The sequence below is a fragment of the Beta vulgaris genome, chromosome 4 (genome assembly GCF_026745355.1).
Source record: "Beta vulgaris subsp. vulgaris cultivar EL10 chromosome 4, EL10.2, whole genome shotgun sequence".
Lineage (NCBI taxonomy): Eukaryota > Viridiplantae > Streptophyta > Magnoliopsida > Caryophyllales > Amaranthaceae > Beta > Beta vulgaris.
The window spans coordinates 19,535,807-19,540,903 of NC_079205.1; positions in this window are offsets into that span (position 1 = coordinate 19,535,807).

Sequence of the window (5,097 nt, forward strand, 5' to 3'; positions counted from 1 at the left end):
AGGAATTTCCCGATTTTAATTGATTTAACGGTTACAGTTAAACGAATATTTTCTTTTAGGAATAGCGGAGGGATGATTTCATTAAGAGAACGTATTGTGTCGGACTCGTCCGATACAACATTCTCATCGGATGAGGCGCCTTAATAAAGACCGAAAAAACAAAAACAACAGCTTCATCCGCTTCAACCGCTTCATCCGCCATTGTTCAAAAACAAAAACAACGGCAAAATATCGTACAAATCCACTTTCTCCCTGCAATTAAATCTCATTTGAACATTTCACTTCTCAAATCTAGTTCAAGCAAGAATGTCAACCGAAGATTCGAATTCACAAATCGGAAGTTCATTACAAATTGATCTAAGGAACGAGAAAGGTGACACAGATCTCACATTACAAATTGAACTAAGCAATGATGAAAAGTAACACAGATTTCACATCAGAAAAAAAAAAAAGTACATGAAGAATCAGCTGGAAAAGAAGACAAAGAAACAAGTGTATGTCTAAAATTAATTTTCAATTGCATTTACTCATTTTCAGTTAGAATTTCGATTGTATCAGTTAGTATGTGTAAAATTAGCATTTACATTGCAACAAAAGTCTATTTTTCACTCAGTAACTTCTTTTTCAGTTAGACATATTTATTATTCAGTTAGACTTATTTATTATTCAGTTAGACTTATTTAGTTTTTAGTTAATTTAGTTTTCAATTAGACTAATTTAGTTTTCATTAGACTTATTTAGTTTTCAGTTAGACTTATTTAGTTCATATACTTATTTAGTTTTCAATAGACTTATTTCTTTCAGTTAGACTTATTTACTTTTCAGTTAGACTTATTTAGTTTTCAGTTAGACTTATTTAGTTTCAGTTAGACTTCTTTATTTCTCAGTTAGACTTATTTTCTTTTCAGTTGGTCTTTATATTATTTCATTTAGTATAATGATTCTTTCATTTGATACTATTACAATTATTTTCAGCTACACTTGTTTAATTTTCAGTTAGTGCTTCTGTTCTTTCAGTTAGTGTCCTTATTTTTTGTCAATGAACTCAACAGCTGAACATGAATATCTCAAGTACATCAATGACGAGAATATCAGTAGCAGTTTAATAGGGAGACATGTTACAGATCACAAAGATGGTTAAACTTGTATCAAGCCCACTCAAGAGCATTAGGATTTAGTATTAGGAAACAAACTCTAAGGAGGAGGAGAATTGATAATTCTATATACGAATTCTACTTTGTTTGCTCAAAGGAAGGAGCCTCAAAATCAACAAACAAAATAACAGAACCAAAAGAAAAAGACACACAACAAATCATGTTCAGATACCAGATGTTGAGCAGCCAACCAAGGAAAGAAAGGAAAGAGTAGTCAATGAGACAAGAACAGCATGCAAAGCCATGGTCAGTTTAAGCAAGAAAAACCTGGCAAACTTTGTTGTAGTAGCTCATGATTGCAGCACAACCATGAGTTGTAATACAACAAGAAATACATCATCTGAAATCAGAAAGGAAGATAACTGAACAAAAAGGACAACTAGAAACAATGGTTGAATCTGGCATAAAGCCAATGCATGCATACGACTTTTTGTGTCATGAGGCTGGATCAGAGGAAGTAGTGGGCCACACAAAAAGGGACCATATAAACTATGTCACACAGTTAGAACAAAGATTGGTTGAAGGAAAGGATATGCAGAGCGTGTTGGACTTACTTCAGCAAAGAGCGGATGATGATCCTGCATTCTTCTACAGGCTGAAATTTGGGGAACATAACAACATTGTCAGCTACTTTTGCGAGATTCAATGATGTTGGAGGACTTCAAAGCATATGGAGATGTTATGATATTCGACACAACTTATAGGACAAACAAATATGGACTGATATGTGCACCATTTGTTGGCATAAACTCCATTGGAAAACAACAATGTTTGCATGCTTTCATAACTAATGAAAAGGAAGAGAGCTTTGAATGGCTACTAGAAACATTCAAGAGAGCAATGTGCCAACAAGAGCCAAAGACAATTTTCACTGATCAAGATAAGCCATGGGCAATGCAATTAAAATAAATTTTTCATTCATTATATTTCAATTAGACTTATTATGTTTTCAGTTAGACTTATTTAGTTTTCAGTTAGACTTATTTAGTTTTCAGTTAGACTTATTTAGTTTTCAGTTAGACTTATTATGTTTTCAGTTAGACTTATATAGTTTTCAGTTAGACTTATTTAGTTTTGAGTTCTCTCATATATTTCAGTTAGTATAATGATTTTTTCATTTCATTTATTCCAATTAGACTAGAAATTTTGCAGTTAGCATTTACATTGTTTCAGTTAGACTTATTTATTTTTCAGTTGGCTTCATATTACTACATTTAGTCAAATGAAATTTTCAGTTAGCATTTACACTGTTTCAGTTAGACTTCTTTATTTTTCAGTTGGTCTTCATATTATTTCTTTACTCTTTCAATTAGATTCACAAGCATTCAAATGAAAATGAAAATGATTTGTAGCATAATATGTACTATCTTAAAACAGGTTTTCCCCAATTCAAGACATAGGCTCTGCCTCTGGCATATAGAGAAGAACTTTGTAAGCCACTTCGGATCCCTCAAGACCAATGAAGACTTCAAGAACATGTTCAAGAACTGCTTGATGGGGCGTCAAAATGAATCAGGCTTTGAAGAATTGTGGGCGACAATGATGGAAATGTATGGACACGAGAAAAAGGAATGGTTCGATCAAGCATATGATCAAAGACACAAGTGGTGCACCGCGTTAAATAGGGATATGTTTTCAGCTGGAATCTTATCATCACAAAGAAGTGAAGTCACAAACAAGGCAATATCATTCAATGCAAAAGCAACAACAAACTTGTTTGAATTCTACCATATATTTGAGCAAACAGTCAAGAGATGGAGAAGCAATGAAACTAGTGACAACTTCCGGAACAGAACCGAACGTCCCAAAGCTGTCAAATCCAAATCAAAGCTTCTGAAACATGCAGCTGATGTATACACACTAGCACTGTATAATGACTTTGAAACAGAGTATGAGTGGGCAATGGCATCCTTTTTACGAGCATTTGCAACAGAAAACTCAGAGCTGAAGTTGTTTGAAGTCTCACCAGAAGATTTCAGCAATTCACATAACGTAGCATACGATGAGGCTACAACAGAATTAGTGTGCTCATGTCAATGCTTCACAGAGACGGGGATGCTTTGCTTTCACATAATAAGGGTCATGCACATGTTCAGCATATTTCAAATCCCAGAACAATATATCCTTAAGAGATGGACAAGACTTGCAAAGTCAGCAGTATGGGAGAATGTTCAAGGTTAGTGAAATAAATCAATATGACTAACTGACAAATTAATGCAACTAACTGAAAAAATGAAGACTCCAACTGAAACAATTCACAAATCACCTGAAAATTTACTTAGTCAACTGAAAAAAAAAAAGGCTCCAGCTGAAAAATTAGTATAACTAACTGATCCATTAATGTTACTAACAGAAAAATATTTGGGGGTTTTGTTTGTGTGTGGGAGGGGGGATTTTGGTGGTAGGGGGTTTCGGGGTGTGGGGTTTAACACTTAACTAACTGAAACAATTAAGACCACCTGAAAAATTTATCAGCTATCTGAAAAATTTAGTTAGTCAAATGAAATAATTGACTAAGAAACATTTATTACAGAGACAAGGACCAAAACCAAAATGCACTGTTTTGGACACCATGGAGACATGCAATAACCAAGAATTTCTACAACCTAGTGTCAATATGTCAATCAAATGAGGATGCAAGAAATTATGTGACAAGTCGTTGAAGGAATTATACAAATCGTAAAAGAAGTTTTCAAGACGATCAACAAAAACAACAAGAAATCGAAGACGAAGAACTACGAAGACAGACAGTTGAAAATCCTGAGGTGATAAAGACAAAAGGAAGACCCCAAAGGGAAACAAGAGAGTAAAAGGACATTTTGAGAAGCGTAAAATGAAGACAAGGCATCCGAATGAATATGGAACAAAAACCCCAAATGTACCTGAAGTTGAATAGTGTAAAATAATATTAGTTTTCAATTGTATTCAATCAGTAATTGTATTCAAATTTACACCTGTTTATTCTTCAGCTACTCGAAATTCAGTTAGTAAATTAGTATTTATAGTGCTTCAGTTAGACTTGTTTATTTTTCAGCTAGCTTTTATATTGCTTCAGTTAGACTTGTTTATTTTTCAGCTTATATTAATTGTGCTTCAGTTAGACTTGTTTATTTTTCAGCTAATCTTTATACTGCTTCAGTTAGACTTGTTTATTTTTCAGCTAGTATAGTATTAATTGTGCTTCAGTTAGACTTGTTTATTTTTTAGCTAGTATAGTATTAATTGTGCTTCAGTTAGACTTGTTTATTTTTCAGCTAGTATTAATTGTGCTTCAGTTAAACTTGTTTATTTTTCAGCTAATCTTTATACTGCTTCAGTTAGACTTGTTTATTTTTCAGCTAGTATAGTATTAATTGTGCTTCAGTTAGACTTGTTTATTTTTCAGCTAGTATTAATTGTGTTCAGTTAACTTGTTTATTTTTCAGCTAGTCTTATTAGTGCTTCAGTTAGACTTGCTTTTTTTTAGCTAGTTTTAAGGTCTTCAGTTAGACTTGTTTTATATTTCAGCTAGTCTTTATTGTGGTTCAGGTAGACTTGTTTATTTTTCAGCTAGTCTTTACAGTGCTTCGGTTAGACTTAAAATTTATATTTACAAATATATGTCATAGACTTATCATTATGAGTTAGATTTTTCATTTTTCAGGTGGTGATTGTATTTTTCCAATTAATTCTCAAACAATTTCATTTACACAAATGTATTCCATTCAAAGTAAGTGTAAATGTACAATTCTAAAAATAAAAAATATGAAATGAGTTGTGTGCTATTTCTACTGTGCATTACAAAATTTAGTTGTGTGCTGTTTCTACTGTACATTATAATAAAAATGACAGTTTGGCAACTAAGAATAACGAAAATTCAACAATTGCTCTAATTTGACTTTGTCTTCAAAATGATTATTCAACACGTCTTCGACTGCCTCCTCATGCTCCCTCCTTCGCTGTA